The sequence below is a fragment of the Lepidochelys olivacea genome, assembly GCF_965140295.1.
Source record: "Lepidochelys olivacea isolate rLepOli2 genome assembly, chromosome: 2".
In the NCBI taxonomy this organism is placed as follows: domain Eukaryota; kingdom Metazoa; phylum Chordata; order Testudines; family Cheloniidae; genus Lepidochelys; species Lepidochelys olivacea.
Genome location: NC_140412.1, coordinates 206,055,591 through 206,075,288, shown reverse-complemented (window position 1 = coordinate 206,075,288; position 19,698 = coordinate 206,055,591). Strand labels below are relative to the sequence as shown.

The 19,698-nt window shown below is 41.2% G+C and overlaps 1 protein-coding gene and 1 long non-coding RNA gene across 2 annotated transcripts in view; one reads left to right on the top strand and one right to left on the bottom strand.

Moving 5' to 3' along the window:
• SCRN1 (secernin 1) overlaps window positions 1–1,985 on the bottom strand; it is a 58,954-nt gene extending 56,969 nt beyond the window's left edge. Inside the window, exon 1 of the mRNA XM_084620038.1 lies at window positions 1,797–1,985. The gene's annotated coding sequence lies outside the window, so the exon portion shown is untranslated. The remainder of the gene's footprint in view (window positions 1–1,796) is intronic.
• An 8,290-nt stretch (window positions 1,986–10,275) lies between these two features.
• On the top strand, window positions 10,276–19,381 carry LOC311516884. The gene is made up of 2 exons (XR_014710526.1): window positions 10,276–10,717; window positions 18,616–19,381. It is a non-coding gene; the product is annotated as an uncharacterized lncRNA (long non-coding RNA).
• Window positions 19,382–19,698: the final 317 nt, after the last annotated feature.

The following is a 19,698-nucleotide window of genomic DNA, read 5'->3' as shown; positions in this document are numbered from 1 at the left end:
CTCTTATCAAATCTAACGCCCCATATGGTACATAGCTTTACTCAAATGAGTAGTCTTATTAATTTTGGTGTGACTGTTCATGTGAATAGAAGTTATATCTTTCCATGTTTTGAAGATCAAGGCCCTAATACGTAGCCTTATGAGAGCATCTGGCTGTCTTCCTCTTGAGCTGCTGCTAAAACATGCTATCCTTCTGAATTATGGATATAAATATTGGTGTAAAGTCCATTTTGTAAATGTAAGTACCCAACTCAATACATTATAGATATAGGTTTCAATTCAGTAGATACTTGCACATGTAAGTAACTTTACTCACTGGACTACTCCTACAAGCAAAATTAAGCATATATGAAGTGTTTCCAGGATTTCAAGATGACTGTAAAGCTCCATTTTTTAAAAAAAGAGAGCATCTTAAACCCTTTCTCACCACTTTTAATTGTTTTTCTTAAGAATGATCAGAGATTCCCTTTTCATACTAGAGACAAGGACAAGACTTACTGATGTCAGCCTCAAAATTCATTTGAGACCTTTACCTCACATCCTTACTCTTAAGATTCTGCATACCAAAAACAAACAACAAAAAGCAAATAACTATTCAATCTTAGGCTTTGTGGTTAAAAAAAAACCAATTACCATTTAGAGAAAAAATTGCATTACTGCCACAATAAGTAATCCACAAAAACTGCATGCATTGCAGGTTTACAAGACATTTCTTCAGAATTCTACTGTACTTAAGTAAATAAAGGGGTATTAAAAAACTGCAATCATCTAACAAACCAGAATAAAATGCCACACTTGTTCTCTGTAATCTGAACAAAACACACATCAATCACTCCACAGACCCTTAGTGTGGGACTCCCTGGCAAGATGTGTTCTAACACAATTAAAATCACTTCTGTAGAGCAGGGTTAGAGGAGACAGAATAAGGAACAGAATCTAGATAGAGGAGGTAGCCATATTATGCTGCACTGTATATAGACATCAGGTCTTAACCCTTCTGACTGAAATATCTGTGGTCATATTAAGGAGCCACAATGAGTAAGGCAGACAAGATTGTGCTAACACTATGGAAGCAGGTGAATGGAAAATTTCATAGAGACCGTGAGCCACTCAGCAGACAAACTACTATTCAGGAACTTGAGAGGCTATAACCATAGGGCCAAACATACGTGGACACAGATTTGGTGCATGGGTAGGGCTAGCCACATACCGTACTCTTTATATTCCAGAGCTATAGTGGCGCACACGAGCTACTGTTATCTGGCTGGCTTAGACGCACCTAGCCCTATAGCGATGCACGAGGTAGGCAGGCTAACTCCCCAGCTCTGGATCTGTTCCACATCCTCCAGCCCCGTGGTTTTCCACCTGCCCTTCGCAGACCTCGCGGGGCGGGGCGGGCCGCAAACTATGTCGAAGATTTCCAAATTGGGGTCTGAAATTGTCTAGGCGTTTGCAACTGAACAAACGTTGAAAAGCACCGCACTAGCCCGCTATGGCTTGGAAGAGTCACACCCACTCCGGGTGGGAGCTCTCCAGCTGCACCCCCCGCTGAAGACAGCAATAAGCCGAGGGCCAGGGCTGGCTCAGCGCGCCCCCCTGCCCACAGCGGTAGAGTCCCTCCCGCACGCCCTGGTCGCCGCAGAGCAGCGGCAGGAGCCGGGGGCTCAGCCCAACGCCCGGAGCGCCCAGCGCGGGGGAGCCCCAAGACCGGCTCAAAGGAGGCGCCTGCAGGCACCGCTTGCGCCAGCCCCAGCAGAGGCCAGGGCAGCAGCGGCTCCGGAGACCGGGCATCTCACCTGCCAGGCGCTCGGGCTGCTCCCGGGCTCCTCTCCAGCTGCCCCGGGCTTCTGCTGTGATAGAAGCCGCGAGGGCGGGGGCGGCGGCGGCCTCTCCAGGTAACAGCTGGGCTCCGGCTCCCGGGACCAGCCTCTCAGCAGCCCGCCGCCAGCCCCGCCCGCTGCTTGCTCCGAGCCGGGGGCAGGGCCGGGCGGGTGGCGGGGAGGCGGAGCTCGGGGGGGGGCCGCTGCAGTCGGTGCAGCAGGAGCCGCGCGCGGCAGCTAGCGGAGGGAGGAGCGGGGCTGGGCTGGGTCTAGACGCAGAGGGCCCCGCGCTCGGGGGGTGCCCACGCCAGGCCGTGCCCCAGGCGGGTCTCTTGCATGGCCTCGGTGAGGGGGCAAATGACAGGAGCTCAGCGTGCACCCAGTTCCCCTCCCCGGCCTGGGGCCGCTTGGCGCACACGTTTTGAACGGTTGGCCCAAGAGCCGTCCACACGCACAGGACCAGCTGAGGATGTCTGCTGCAGGAGGGCGCTATGCGTCTCCCACGTCTGTGGCGGGGACCCTCGCTCTGCACAGCCATGAGCCTGCCTCAATCCCATCCAACCGCCTCCAGCCTAGAAAGAGCGATGCAAAACCTAGAAAGAAAGGTCAAAGGAAAATGGAGTCAGGACTGGAGGGTTGGGATGAACAGAGAGCATCAAAGGCCAGAGTCTTCAGGGGAAGAGCAGGGACAAGCAGGGATGGGGGGAAATCCGAAGGGACCGGCGGAGTTGCATGAGCAGCATAGGAAACATCAGAGGAGTAGTCTGACAATAGAGAAACAGAATCAGTTTATTGAACCTTGTGTCAAAAGAAAAATCTGAAAGAAAAACAACATATGTAATTTCTGGAACTGTGCACTCTAGCATTAACTTTCTCCCAGTCCACAGACAGTAGTTAAAATCTGGATGATTTAAGGAATTTTTGCGAGGTAAGGGCTGCTTTGGACACTGCTTCCATGAATTACTGCTATCCACCCCTATGGTCTGCGTGAAATGAATTTGCTACGCTCAGGCTGGTTCCAAGTGAGCAAATGTCCACATCACAGGAAATGCCCTCACAATTTGTGCCCCTTGTTGGAAGTCTCAGCAGCAAGGATAAGGACTAAGTTGGGATTTTGATTGAATTATTCGCTCTTCCAGAACAGAGTTGAGCCACATTGGTAATTGTGCCTGGATGTGAGCTACATAACTGTTTACTTTACTCATACCAGGAGTTATGAGAACTAGCATCTATTCTAAAGTTTGTCACAAGCTTTGAGCAAGGCATGTAACCTCTCTGTAATTCAGTTACTTCATATCTAATCTGTGGGGGATTTTGAGGGGATAGTAAGACTTTTTGAGATCTTCAGATGAAAAGTGCTCTGTACATTATTATAAGGTTAACACTGTACAGATGATCTGTTTATCTACTTGTTTTTATTAAAATGTAAGTAAAATGTATGGACATACAAAAACATTTTTTAGTTTTGCTTGTAAGAGATGAGAGGTGAAAGGAAGAGGACGATGAGAAAGGATACCTATATTTAGAGAGGGGAAATGAAAAGCACAAAAGGCCTTTCATCTGTGAAAGGAAAAAGGCAAAAGACAGATATGGCAAAAACCAGCTGTCTCCGTATTCATACCCCTCTCTTACCCTCCTTTGAATCAGAGCAGTCGCTGTGTTAGTTAGTACCCATTACGCCTTTGGCATTTAGGGTAGTCCCTCTGAGGGTACCTAAAAATCAACAAGCAACAGTAGTTGAAGGTCAAAGTGTATTTAGTAGACCTACTGCAAAAAACAAAAACAAAAAATATATAGCACTGATTTATTTGATTCATTATCACCCAGAGTAAGTCAGAGAGGCCTCTTTTTGTCTCCAGGCTTGACATACAAGATCAATTGAGTTTATTAATCTGTGGCACTATGTCAGGTGGCCATGTGTGCAGTCTGAGGGGTAAGGTATCTCCTGATTTGCACAAATCCATGAAGAGAAAGAAAAGAGTATTAGTGTAAGGAATGATCAGGTTAGTCCAATGTTTGAAATGACACCTAAAAAAATCTAAGGTGCACACTTAATGTAGCTCTCTGAAGCTGTGACCCATCGATTATCTGATGGGTCCAAGAGGAAAGCAAAACAAAAAGCCATAATGCATCTTGCCAAATTGTGCAAATATTGTAAATATGAGAAAAAACTCTTCCCATCCCTCTTAATTCTCCAAGTTGATCATAAAATGAGGTTAGTTTTTAAATTATGAGGGGAAAAAGCATGGTAGCTTAGGTGCTAAAGTATGTAGGATATTGGCTATTTGGTTTATGCAACTTGCTAATGAGTTGACAACAAATGACAACAAAATACAGCAGAAACCGTCTTGCAGACAACACAGCAAATAAAAACAGGCCAAGAGGTTTGATAAGGGCTCACATTTCTTTCACTTATAAAAGCCAATTTCGTCCAGAAGCTAACATGAACTTGAAAATGTATAAATACTGTTTCCTAATTCAAATGGTAGAATGTTGGCTATGGTGAATTGTCCACATTTTCCAAGTCTTGATTTTATGGGTGTGTATGTTCATGTGTGAGGATCCAAATCAGGCAGATGCAATAAGCAGGATCTTCAGCTGGTGCAAGTCAGCACAGTTCTTGTTGACTTCCTTATCGCAAGAGAATGCGGAACAGGACTGAGGGAAAGCAATGCAACTATGCCAATATATGCATGCTGAGGATCTAGCTCACTATTTGTAAAAACTGGAAATATACTGGTGAATACTCTTCAGAACTGCTGCTGAATACACCAGTATAGACTGGAACAAAAATTACAGTTGTTAAATACAGAAGAATCCTATGCAGATTTTCAGTGTCTACTTCCTGATGTATACCAACTGTTCAGATTCCTCAGGATTGAAATTGTGTTCATTAAACTAGAAGGGTGAGAAAAGATGTAATGGTTTTGTTAAGGCTTCTGGCTTTTTTTTAAAACTGAAAAATGTGCCAATATATATTTTTTTTCTAAATGCCTGTATAGCTACCGGACCCCATTTTGTTGGTAGTTTTTTTTTATTTAGTCAGACCATTCCCTCAGTCTGGATCTGCTCTCTAGTGGAATACTGATTCAAAGTAGAAAGCTGATGACATGGCATGTGTATGACATACACAGTTTGGTGGCTTTAACTGACAGCTACAAGTTGTAACAATAAGCCTCTACCATTAAGTCTGTTCTATAACCTGTAAGAATTCAGTTTATAGTGCAGTATGGCATAGAATTTCCAAAAGTGCTAAAGGGCAACACTGAGTACCTTTGAAAAGTCTACCCTACATGTCTATGGAATGACAGTAGTGCCACAGATTAATAAACTCAATTTATCTTGTATGTCAGGCCTGGAGACAAGAAGAGGAGAGTCACCTGTATTTGCTTTTGACTTAATCTTGTAAGGTTGGATTAGACAGTTGTGGTTACATTTCCTACCCCTAACATGGGCTCATACATACAGGCTGGCAGATATTAGACTAAGATGGCACCTGCTGTGTTTGGTTGTTTATTCAGAATGGTAAAGATGGGAGATAACCCTAGCTGTAGTTCTTTTATCCAGTTATACCACTGAAGAATAATCAATTTAAATGCAAACAGCTGCAGCTGCATGTAAGATGTCATTGTACACACAATAGCAGGCTTAGATGCCAGGTTCTCATTCATGCACCATAGGAATGTAATTCATTTCACTATGATATAAGGTGACATAACAGAACATAACTGCTCAGCCAGTGTCATTGTGAAAGTGAAGCACAGCAGGCCACAAAGACTGCAGAAATTATTCCAGTGCAGTGACCATAAATGTCATATAATACCAGACAGACAACATTGCAGCACATAACCAAACTTCTCCATCTTCTGTTCTATTTCTTAAAGAAGGCCTTCATTCCAGGGAAAGCATACATCCATTTACCTATTGCTTGATTTTCATAAGCAGCCTTGCCAAGTTTTCAGGTAAAGTTCTAAAGCTATCCCTGTGGCATCATAATTATTTCTACAACGACAAATAGTGTTGTCACAAATTAGACTTATTCCTGTGAGATCAAACAAAGAATGTAGATTGTAAACTGTGCAGAGTAGAAATTTTCTCTTACCGTGTATTTGTACAGTGTCTGCTACTATGGGTATAGTACATTTAATAATAGAGAAGTTAGGCTATGATGAGGAAAGCTGAAATCCAGGTTGAAGTGGCTATAATAATAACAAAAGGAATACAGAAAATGCCTGGTGATGAGCTTTCATTTTTTTTAAATTCACAATATGCCTGTTGCAATACTGCTGTTTATCATAGATATGCCAGTAAGGCTGCATGTATGGTTGCTAATATGAAGTTCCCTTTACTGAAATGCTTGCAGCAGAGCCAATGACTGTAACTGATATTTCATTTCCATCTGCAACAAATACACCATCGCCTGTGTGGTATATTTTGATGTACTGTACATCCGAAATAGTAATGGGTTTTTGATAAGTCATGTTTAAATATGGAGCATAGAGTTTCTCTTTGCTTGGCATGTTTATATAAACATAGCAATGCTAGGAGCTAAAAGGTATATCACAGCTCATGCATCAAGGAATACTGAGAGGAAAGTCCCAGTATTGTATGGACGATGCAGATAATTCTTTAAAATTACTAGATAACATGAAACAGCCTTATATCTAATACTAGTATGTCATGTCTCAATAATCTGTACATAAAATGCTGTGAAGGCAAACAACAGCATATATAGCGAAAAAAGATCAGGCTGTAATAAGATAGACAGAAAATACCACTATGTGATTTATCAGCCATCTGGCACAATCCAAGCAACACTCATTCATGGGAGGTTCTAGTTTTCTGATTAGTTACCACAGCAACAGGTCTTCAGAGTATGCTTTAACGTCATGCACCTGTCAGCACCCATTTGACTACACAGTTTACCTTATGCACTGGTGGGCTGCCAAAGATGACATTCTTCCCAGTTTACTTTTTTGTTTGCACCAAGTCTTCCATTATACAATTAATGTGCTTTTCAGGGGATTTAGAACTTGAACATGGGTTTTAAAAAGTGGCATACAAAAGTGAAGCTCTTAGCTCAAAAGTGAAGAAAATTATTACTATTATTAAGCCATTTCCAGGTTATCGTGATACAGAAATTAGTAGGTGCTGGCTGGTTTTAAGGTGGCTTCATATAACTCAGAAATATTTTAAATCTAAAATAAAAAATTCATAGTTTGATCTAAGCACTATTGGTATGTTGGAAAAAAATATAAATTAAAAATAGCCAAGATTCTTCCTCTCAAGGACAGAAATTTCTGCATATTCTTTTTTTTCTCTTGTGTAGTTTTATGGAAATCAGAAAATGTCCAAAGGCTACATGAATGGCCTTCATACATTTCACAGCATACAACCGGTGAAAAATTGGTTGTTAGACAGCGGAAGAACAACACTTTTCAAAAAGTTTGGAATCCTTGGCAGCCTTTGTATATTATTCCTAGTATAGTTATAGCGATACAGAAATGTCAAAAATGAAATAGCCACGGTAATGAAATTTAACTACTACTGGGTGTGTACAGCAGCCAAAAGAAACTGAGCAGTTTAGATGGTTGGTAATGGCTCCTGTATGGAGGAAGTTGTTTAACCATAGGTCATTGGGTCAAGCTTAGCCCAAGTTAGTAGTGACTGAATGGTGTTGACAACTGGCAGAACATGAAGGATGAGGCCCCGCTGAGGTCAATGTGAGTTCTGACCATTTCTTCTCTATGTATGGAGCATGCACCTGTAGATAGGCAACAAAAACTACACTATCCATTAACAAGTTTTGTCCTGGAACAGCCCCGGATTTTGGGTTGGGGATGGATCATTTCCAGAGGTGGAGTCATGGAATTCCTCCACTTAAAGGCAGTACTACTAGTCCTGCCTTAATAAACAACGAAGCATCATGGTCAGAATCTGTGAAGGCAAAACCCAGCAGTATAGCCTTTGCTATTAGTATCATCATAGTGTTACTAATTTTTCTGCTACCTGTAGTCACATTGATTCTTTCATCAGAGGCTGACGTTGTGTCACTAATGGGTTTTTTGTTCTTAAACAATGAAAATGTGTCTATTTCCCCCCCCCCCCCAAGATTAGAGACCAGCTCTAAACTATGCTGCTTGCTTCCAGATATAGGGGAAGCTATATATAAATATAATGGGTATTACCTTGTTCATTTGTTCAGGGGACGAGGCGGAGGGGGAATCATCAGCAGTTTTTGCAGAAATCAATTCAATGGTAGTGAAATGAAAGAGGAAATCAAAGTGACTGGATTGATTGAATGCTTACAGTCTTAATAGCAGATGAAGAATCAATTATCCTTTCTGTGCCATTTAATCTCCTTTAAAGAGGCTGACACAGATTAGAAAAATAAGAGCACTGTATCTGATGTGGAGAGGACCAATGAGTGGTAATTGACATCAACCTCAGACTTTTGTCTAATGTGGAGAAAAATCAAAACAATAAAATCTGGCGTTAGGGCAATCCTGACTAGATGGCTAGAATATGTGTTTTTGGGGCGTAAGGGCTCAAAAGTCAAATCCTAGTGATCTAAAAAAGTCCCTTTTGTTTACCCTTTATCAAACTATGACACAAGTGTGGTTGAAGAAGGCTAAGTAAAAGGGGGAAAAAAAACACCATGAAAGCTTTAAGAGACAAACAAATGTTGTCATCACTTAAAGACAATATTAATGTAGTAGTAGTCGTAGATCTCATATGGTGTGGCCCATGTAAAAGCTCTGCAGCTAGCCCGTGGAGAATTTCCTCTGGTGCAGACACTGCATAGGGTCACCTACATTGCCCCAGCCTTTCCCCCTAGTAAGATCCAGCACAGGGGTCAGCCAAAGATAGGGTTGGGGGATGAGGGAGGCATGTCAAGGAAATCTCAATAGTGATTAGGAAATTCCATGAGACCAGCTGTCCTGGGGAGATTTTTGCCACTGAGGGTTTAAAGCTCACAAGCATAGCTAGTCTCACCAGATTCCAGCTGCAGCTAAGCCAAAACCAGAAAACAAGTCAGTTCCAGCTTTGGAACAATCTAGAATCAAAATCATTGTGCAGGGTAGGATTCTAATCTGAAGGGATACTTGAAGGGATCATAATCAAGGTTCTAGTTTCGCCAGTCTCAGTTTTTTATCATCCCATTTTAAGCCATCTTAATTAGAAGGTTTTGAGTAGAAATCTAGCAATAGGCACAGCACAGCTATTGCAAACTAACAGTGTTTATTATTGTGTCAAGGAATTATTTTGTTGTGTACCAGCAGAAAACTAAGTCAGAGAACATACAGTATTATGAATTATGATTAACTTAGGGGAAGCTATATTTATCTAAAATTGTACATTCAGGCTAGTGTGTTTTTCTCTGTACTTGAAGAATCATTCAGCATTGAGGATGTATGAAACTTTTGTTGCAAACAATGGGAAATTCACCAGATTTTGGGGTATGTTTGGGGACCGGCCTGAACCCAACCCCCTGATTTGAATAGTCCTGAAAGGGGCTTTGGAACTCTATCTGAAATGTGAAAGATAAAAAGTAGAACTGGCATAGAAATAGGTTGAGCAGCGAATTCTAATCCAAATTCAGCTCAAGATCTGGGGTTTTGGTTGGGGCCCATCAGGAGCATAACCTGAAATATCTAGAGATTTGAGGAGGACCAATAACATGTAATTTTAGACAGGACCACTCAGAAAGCATCTAATGAATCATTTCTTTTAAGAGAATTTATGCTAGCAGTTTATTTAATATGCACTTGGATCGCTTTGGAATTTACGACCCATTCATACACAGTGATCATTAAAATGCAATTTCTCTGTACTAGCAGCATTAATGACATTGCAAGGACACCAGGGAATGAGGAACAGGAAAAGACCTCTGACCCAATAAATCTATTCCCTGTGATAGGAGGGAAGGTGCTCTCATGGGTTGGTAACTGGTTAAAAGATAGGAAACAAAGGGTAGGTATAAATTGTCAGTTTTCAGAATGGAGAGAGGTAAATAGTGGTGTCCCCTAGGGGTCTGTACTGGGCCCAGTCCTATTCAACATATTCATAAATGATCTGGAAAAGGGGATGAACAGTGAGGTGGCAAAATTTGCAGATGATACAAAAGTACAAAAAATAGTTAAGACCCAGGCAAACTGCTGGGTTTTTATTTGTCTGTGGGTTTTTGAATTCACTTTTTCAACCCTTTCTCCCCAACTAGGAAGCCTAATGCCTATCTGTCTGCACGTCCTCACATCATATATATGGTCACCACTCTCCCTCTCTTTTCCCCACATTATCTCTCTTCTGTCCTTTTCTGACCCTTTTTAACTTCAAATCTTATTTTGTTTGTATTTTTTTGCCAATTTGTTTTTTCTCTTTTTCTTCTTTGTGGGTCCTCTCCGCCCTTGTCTCATCCCTTCCCTCCCCATGCACGTTCCCCAGAAGACTGTGAGTAGCTCACAGTGGAGGGATGGAAATCTGCCGGTGGCTGGGAAGGGCTGCACCTGTTCTTGAAGCAGAGCTGTGGGCCGAAGGAACAAGGAAGAGAAGCTTGGACTACTTGGCTCCTAAGTGCTAACTGATCCAGCAGCCCCTGTGTACATAAGCTTCTCCAATGGTTGCCTGAATTCAAGGACACTAGGGAAGCAGAGCTGGTGGGAAAGTGGGAGTTTTCAAGATAAGTCATGCAAACCCCACAATATTTTGATTCTGAAATATTACTACAGCGCTCCAGGAGTTATAGTTTGGTTTCCTCATGCTCTCATTCTCTCTCTACAGGCTGAGCTCCCTGCACAGGATACATCTCACATGATATACCAGACTTCCCTTTTGAGGATGGGACTTGATGCATCATGGGAAATGAAATCCATCTCTGAACAGATCAGGAGCATGAGGTATCTAAACAATTCCCACAAGATACCGTGGCGATGTTTCAGCATCCAAAGATGACAGTTTTCATGAGTTCGGTTTTTTGACGTAAAAATCAGTTTTCTACAGAAAGAGTTTTCTTTTACAAAAAAATTAATAGATCTGTCAAGCGATTAAAAAATTAATTGTGATTAATCGTACCATTAATTACGCTGTTAAACAATAAGAGAATACTATTCATTTAAATATTTTTGGATGTTTTCTACATTTTCAAATATATTTTCAGTTACAACACAGAACACAAAGGGTACAGTGCTCACTTTATATATATTTTTATTACAAATATTTGCACTGAAAAAAACAAAAGAAGTAAGATTTTTTCAATTCACCTAATACAAGTATTATAATGCAATCATTTTACTATGAAAGTTGAACTGGCAAATGTAGAATGATGTACAAAAAAAAACCTGCATTCAAAAATAAAACAATGTAAAATTGTAGAGTTTGCAGGTCCATTCAGTCCTACATCTTGTTCAGCCAAATGCTCAGACAAACAAGTTTGGTTACAATTTGCAGGAGATAATGCTGCCAGCTTCCTGTTTGCAATGTTACCTGAAAGTGAGAACAGGCATTCCCATGGCACTGTTTTAGTGGTGTCCCAAGACATTTACATACCAGATGTGCTAAAGATTCATATGTCCCTTAATGCTTCAACCACCATTCCAGAGGACATGTGCCCATGCTGATAGTGGGTTCTGCTCAATAACGATCCAAAGCAGTGTGGACCCACGCATGTTCATTTTCATAGAATCATAGCATATCAGGGTTGGAAGGGACCTCAGGAGGTCATCTTGTCCAACCCCCTGCTCAAAAGCAGGACCTATCCCCAATTAAATCATCCCAGCCAGGGCTTTGTCAAGGCTGACTTTAAAAACTTCTAAGGAAGGAGATTCCACCACCTCCCTAGGCAACGCATTCCAGTGTTTCACCACCCTCCTCGTGAAAAAGTTTTTCCTAATATCCAACCTAAACCTCCCCCACTGCAACTTGAGACCATTACTCCTTGTCCTGTCCTCTTCCACCACTGAGAATAGTCTAGAACCATCCTCTCTGGAACTACCTCTCAGGTAGTTGAAAGCAGCTATCAAATCCCCCCTCATTCTTCTCTTCTGCAGACTAAACAATCCCAGTTCCCTCAGCCTCTCCTCATAAGTCATGTGTTCCAGACCCCTAATCATTTTTGTTGCCCTTCGCTGGACTCTTTCCAATTTATCCACATCCTTCTTGTAGTGTGGGGCCCAAAACTGGACACAGTACTCCAGATGAGGCCTCAACAATGTCGAATAGAGGGGGACGATCACGTCCCTCAATCTGCTCGCTATGCCGCTACTTATACATCCCAAAATGCCATTGGCCTTCTTGGCAACAAGGGCACACTGCTGACTCATATCCAGCTTCTCGTGCACTGTCACCCCTAGGTCCTTTTCCGCAGAACTGCTGCCTAGCCATTCGGTCCCTAGTCTGTAGCTGTGCATTGGGTTCTTCTGTCCTAAGTGCAGGATTGATTCTTTGAGGACCTGCTCCATGATTTTTCCAGGGACTGAAGTGAAGCTGACTGGCCTGTAGTTCCCAAGATCTTCCTTCTTCCCTTTTTTAAAGATTGGCACTACATTAGCCTTTTTCCCGTCATCCGGGACTTCCCCTGTTTGCCACGAGTTTTCAAAGATAATGGCCAATGGCTCTGCAATCACAGCCGCCAGTTCCTTTAGCACTCTCGGATGCAACTCGTCCGGCCCCATGGACTTGTGCACGTCCAGCTTTTCTAAATAGTCCCTAACCACCTCTTTCTCCACAGAGGGCTGGCCATCTATTCCCCATGTTGTGATGCCCAGCGCAGCAGTCTGGGAGCTGACCTTGTTAGTGAAGACAGAGGCAAAAAAAGCATTGAGTACATTAGCTTTTTCCACATCCTCTGTCACTAGGTTGCCTCCCTCGTTCATTAAGGGGCCCACACATTCCTTGGCTTTCTTCTTGTTGCCAACATACCTGAAGAAACCTTTCTTGTTACTCTTAACATCTCTCGCTAGCTGCAGCTCCAGGTGCGATTTGGCCCTCCTGATTTCATTCCTACATGCCCGAGCAATATTTTTATACTCTTCCCTGGTCATATGTCCAACCTTCCACTTCTTGTAAGCTTCTTTTTTATGTTTAAGATCCGCTAGGATTTCACCGTTAAGCCAAGCTGGTCGCCTGCCATATTTACTATTCTTTCGACACATTGGGATGGTTTGTCCCTGTAACCTCAACAGGGATTCCTTGAAATACAGCCAGCTCTCCTGGACTCCTTTCCCCTTCATGTTAGTCCCCCAGGGGATCCTACCCATCCGTTCCCTGAGGAAGTCAAAGTCTGCTTTCCTGAAGTCCAGGGTCCGTATCCTGCTGCTTACCTTTCTTCCCTGTGTCAGGATCCTGAACTCAATCAACTCATGGTCACTGCCTCCCAGATTCCCATCCACTTTTGCTTCCCCTACTAATTCTTCCTGGTTTGTGAGCAGCAGGTCAAGAAAAGCTCCCCCCCTAGTTGGCTCCTCTAGCACTTGCACCAGGAAATTGTCCCCTACGCTTTCCAAAAACTTCCTGGATTGCCTATGCACCGCTGTACTGCTCTCCCAGCAGATATCAGGAAAATTAAAGTCACCCATGAGAACCAGGGCGTGCGATCTAGTAGCTTCCGCGAGCTGCCGGAAGAAAGCTTCATCCACCTCATCCCCCTGGTCCGGTGGTCTATAGCAGACTCCCACCACTACATCACTCTTGTTGCTCACACTTCTAAACTTAATTCAGAGACACTCAGGTTTTTCTGCAGTTTCGTACCGGAGCTCTGAGCAGTCATACTGCTCCCTTACATACAGTGCTACTCCCCCACCTTTTCTGCCCTGCCTGTCCTTCCTGAACAGTTTATAACCATCCATGACAGTACTCCATTCATGTGAGTTATCCCACCAAGTCTCTGTTATTCCAATCACGTCATAATTCCTTGACATCACCAGGACCTCCAGTTCTCCCTGCTTGTTTCCAAGGCTTTGTGCATTCGTATATAAGCACTTGAGATAACCTGCTGATCGCTCCTCATTTTCAGTATGAGGCAGGAGCCCTCCCCTCACAGACATTCCTGCCTGTGCTTCCTCCCGGTATCCCGCTTTCCCACTTACCTCAGGGCTTTGGTCTCCTTCCCCCAGTGAACCTAGTTTAAAGCCCTCCTCACTAGGTTAGCCAGCCTGCTCGCAAAGATGCTCTTCCCTCTCTTCGTAAGGTGGAGCCCGTCTCTGCCTAGCACTCCTCCTTCATGGAACACCAAGAATACCTCATCATCTGAGTCAGATGCCACCAGGGGAAGGTTGATTTTCTTTTTTGGTGGTTCTGGTTCTGTAGTTTCCATATCGGAGTATTGGTCTTTTAAGACTTCTGAAAGCATGCTCCACACCCCGTCCCTCTCAGATTTTGGACTGCACTTCAGATTCTTAAACCTTGAGTCAAGTGCTGTAACTATTTTTAGAAATCCCATATTGGTACCTTCTCTGTGTTTTTTCAAATCTGCAGTGAAAGTGTTCTTAAAATGAATATGTGCTGGGTCATCATCTGAGGCTGCTAGATATGAAATATATGGCAGAATGTAGGTAAAACAACAGAAGCCATACAATTCTTCCCCCCACCCAAGGAGTTCAGTCACAAATTTAATAAATGCATTATTTTTTTAACAAGCATCATCAGGATGGACGCATGTCCTCTGGATTGGTGGCCGAAACATGAAAGGGCGTGTGAATGTTTAGCATATCTGGCACATAAATACCTTGCAACGCCTGCTACAAAAGTGCCATGTGAACATACTGTTCTGACTTGAAGGTGACATTCTAAATAAGAAGCAGGCAGCATTATTTCCCATAAATGTAAACAAACTTGTTTCTCTTAGTGGTTGGCTGAATAAGAAGGAGGACTGAGTGGACTTGTAGGCTCTAAACTTTTGCATTGTTTTGTTTTTGAGTGCAGTTATGTAACAAAAAAAATCTACATTTATAAGTTGCACTTTCATGATAAAGAGATTGCACAATAGTACTTGTATGAGATGAATTGAAAAATACTATTTCTTATTTTTACAGTGCAAATATTTGTAATAAAAATAATAATATAAAGTGAGCACCGTACACTTTGTATTCTGTGTTGTAACAGAAATCAATTTATTTGAAAATGTAGAAAAATACGCAAAAATATTCAATACATTTCAATTGCTTTCTATTGTTTAACAGTGCTATTAATTGCAATTAATTAATTGTGATTAATTTTTTTAGTTAATCACATGAGTTAACTGTGATTAACTGACAGCCCTAAACATTAATTTAGTCAAAAAAATCAATTTTCTATGGAAAAAAACAGTTTTGATGGAAATTTTTTGAACAGCTCTAACAGGCAGCTTTTACAAAGCCACTGTTGCTTTACTCACTGTTACAGTAGCAGGTTTGCAGCAGGGAGGATCTTAGTTCATTGAGTTTTAGTGTCTCAATTCCTCCTAGGTCCATCTGACAGCCATAGGGCACCCCCACCCTGACTTTGGGGCATGTTTCTGTAAAGTGAAAATAACCAAATCTCTGGTATAGCAGTAAGCATTGCAAAATCTGGAATGGGCTAAAATGTGCACAATCCTGAGAGCTGAGAGAGCAATATTACCAGCCCCAAGTGTTTAAAAAGTCACAAGTCAGACATAAAAAACAAAGGTTAAAATAATGAGTAATAATAAAGTGGGGAAGGGATGCCTTCTGAATTTTGGGTGTTTAAGATTCACATTTTCAAGCTATTCTTCACAACCATAATGGCTAAAAAAAAAAAAAAAAAAAAAAAAACTTTCTAAAGAAAACATGCTGCCATAATCATACCACCACCACCACCACACCAAATATTAGCAGACTCCTCGTAAAGCCACAGGGGTTGGTAAATTACAGGCATGATGCTAAAAAGTGAAAATTTTAAAAGCTAGTGCTGTGGAGATGGAGGTAAAGAAAGCTTCTTTTCCATCATGGTGTCTGCAAACAACATAGCAGCAAAGTTCCTTTGACAGGTTAATAGGCTGGCAAATCTGCATTGCCTCTGCTTGGAGACAGAGCTGATTAGAAAAGGAGTACTTGTGGCACCTTAGAGACTAACAAATTTATTTGAGCATAAGTTTTCGTGAGCTACAGCTCACTTCATTGGATGCATGCAGTGACTGTATGTATCCCATGAAGTGAGCTGTCGCTCACGAAAGCTTATGCTCAGAAAACTTATGCTCAAATAAATTGGTTAGTCTCTAAGGTGCCACAAGTACTCCTTTTCTTTTTGCGGATACAGACTAACACGACTGCTACTCTGAGAGCTGATTAGAGATGATTAAACAAATGTGAATCAGACCAGCTGCTTCAGTAGTAGCAGACCTCTGTCTGAAAGGGCCAGGTGTGACATTCTCTCACTGCATTTCAGACAGTTGCACTTGCTAAATATCTGAAGGGGCTTGGAGAATTTAAACTTGTAATCTGGATCAATGTCCCAGATAGCTGGTTCAGTTTTTATGTAATTCTTATATCAGATTTTTATAGGTGCATATACAGCACGATAAGTTTATTTTACCACATCTTGACTTTTTTTTTTTTACAGCTTGACTTTTCTTTTTTAAAGACAAACAAGTGTCGAGAACTGTAATAACATACTGCTAAGACTACTGTTACGATTTTTTTTTTTTTAAATGTGATTTCCTCCCAGGCAGGAGGTTGCATATAGCAGTTCTCACTGATGTTACTAAGTACAGATGTAAAGATTGGTCAATTACCAAGCTTTCTGTTTTTTCAGGAGCGTACCAAAGAATTTTTATTGAAATGTAGACACAAATATACAAAGTAAGACTTTTTTTCATTCCATTCTGGGCACCTTAGTGATTTTTGTGTTACTTGTTGCCTTCCCCGAAATGTCAAAAATACCTGTAGGCAACTCAGAGGGGAACCATAAAAAATATCTCTAAGAATGGATTGACGGATGAAGAAATTATTGGGGATAGAGGAAAGGGAGAAGAAGTAAAGGGCATAAACATTGTGAAAAGAGGAGCATTAGATTAGTCAAGGAGTTAGAACAGCTACTCGGTTTATTCAACTAAAAATCTAAGCTGGTATCAGGAAAATAATTGCTAGCAGTGAAACCTATTAGACCTATTAGTGAGATTTAATAGGCTCCCAAAGGAAGTGACATTGCTTCAGTTATTTAAAACTCCCAAACAGATAGAAAATATACAGTAGGGAAAAATCTTGTTTCAGGAAGAAAAGAAATGAACAAGATGGTTCACTTGGTCTCTTCTTTTAATAATTCTTGGGCACAATAGATATAATCATGCCTCTAGCTTCTAAACATTAATTCCAGTAATTGGTGAAATTTGAAGCAGATCCTTAAACTATAACTTTCTACTATTTAGTGTAGTAAAAGTAACATTATGCTGGAGTTTGGGTGAAATCTTGATGAAGCTAGTGGACATCATAGCTGCCTTTCATTCAGGATAAATGTAAAAAGCTATTAAGCTCCCTTACAGAATAAAATAACAGATGACAGGGGCCGTTTCCCAAAACACAGGCCACATGCAAGGAGCTGAGCTATGTGGCAGCGTGCAAATGCAGGGGGACTGGGTATTAATTTGGAAGAGCTATATGTGTGAGAGAGAAACAGCTAGAAATTCCACAAGGCAGACAGAGAAGGCAGCAAGGAAGCCCTAGAGACAGCCAGAGAACACTTGTACCAGGACCCTAAGAGAGTGCTTTTGGGTGGAGTGCTGGCTGGAAAGAGGCTTGAAATTGTGAGGGGGAAAAAACCACAATCAATAAATCTGCTGTGTTCAGGGAAACTGGGTTTTATTTACATTCTTTGTAAATAAACTGAGTTGAATTAAAGAAATTCCTGACTCCGTCATCAATTTCTCCTCCAAATGGACACAACCTTCAAGACCTCAGATAATGGCTAACCACTCAGATCAAAACATGTAAACAGTAATATTACATAGAATAAGGAAAGACACCAAGAAAGTTTTAAAAATTATTTCAGTATATAAGCAGCACTCCCAAAGCCTTGACAAAAGCTCTCTTGTTCTAAAATATAGCAAATCTAAAATTGACATATAAAATGGGCTTTTAGGGGTGATCCTGTTCCCATTGCCTTCAGTGGGTGCAGGATTCAATCACTCTATGGCAGCTGTGAATGAGCACAGTGTGTACTGTCCTATCAAACCACAAAAGAGACTGTAGAAGGCACAGCAGGCTACACAACTGCAGAGAAGAGCCCCAGTACATTATAACATCACTAATGAGCAGTCTCCAGTCCTTCAGCACAACATTTACAAACATTTAAAGAGTTTGTTTCTATGAGAGCATATACTGCACACATAACCCACTTGATGTATCACACTGATACATCTTAGGAAGGGAAAATTGAAGGTGCACCTATCTAGTGAGATCTTTGGTTATTGCATATATTAACTGTTTTGTAAGTCATAATGTTGAGATAGAAGTGATCACAGATCTATGCCCAATTATCTGAAAGGAGATTATCACTTATAGCAGGAAATCAGTGGCATCCTCCTGAACTGTTAAAATAATCTGTTTTCTTCAGTGTCTTTGAACTAAAGATCTTGCTGAATCTGTTCTCTGTGGCTATAATTTCAGGACGGAAGATATTGAATTAATAGAGCTCTATCAGCAGCATAAAGATGAATATGATGAACAGACTCATTATTTGTAGTTCCACATATTTATAAGACCATTGGGTAAAACACTACGGGCTACAGTGTTGTCAATATACCTAGGACTCCTAGATCTACATCATCTTCTCATTTAGCATTGCTAATATTTTCTTGATTTTCTAGTCTAGAGGGAATTAGGAGACCAGATGAAAAATAGGAGGCGCACACTAAATCTTCAGAAAACAGCATTGACCTTGAATAGAGAGAGGAAGTATGACAATCTCACAGAAGCTGTGACCTCCCTGTTCAGAGTACCTGGCCTCTGGTTTTCAAAGAAGGAGAAGTGTAACCTCAGGGTTCTTTTGGACTCATTCTCAAAGATACCCAGTGACAAAAAATAAGAAAAAGAAAACAACCTCCCCCACTTTTTTCCCCACCTTTCTTCCTACGCTCTAATTTAATTGTTAGCAAAAACAGTGTATGGAGTCTGTAAGTGAAGTAGAGTGAGGCTGAATGATGCAATATAATAATAAATTACAGAACAGACAATCTCTTAACTGTTCAATTTGAGATGTTCTAATATTTGGATTTTTTTGAAAAAGTGTAGAAATTGCTTTGGTGTATTAGCTGGATGCTAGCACATTTTCAATCTTAAGTCTCTTTGAGTTATTCCACCCCACATCCTGCAATATATAGACACTTTTATTATGGAACAAAAGCTTTAAGAAATAGATGGTTTTCACAGTGTGTTATTAGTTTTTCTTTATATATCATATAGAAATGTTTAAAAGGACAAAACATTTCTTTTCATTTTTTCAGGTCAACTTTAGAGGCCTGGAATGTGATTAGCTCATTATGGAGTTTATGGTTTACTTTACAATATAAATTACCATACTTTGGAAATTTCACTACTGCTGAAATTATATGGATTAATAAATGATAGACTGGACTCTTTATTCTATTTTGAATACATAGACTGCTGCAGAAACCTTCGGCACCTGCTAGTTAATCCATAGGCTATACTACCAGTAGGATCATTGTGCCTGCGATACAGATGCAGCCAATGTAACTAACATTAAAGGAAGAGGGAAACTTTGTACGGCACCAAGTGCCATACAGTTACAGCACTTGTATACGGTGAATTGAAAAATACTATTTCTTGGTGCCAATAGAAAATAATGGGCAACATATTCATTTTATCACACTGATACATCCTCAGAAGTATATTACTAATCCACATATCTTGACAGCAGAGGAATTTTCAAC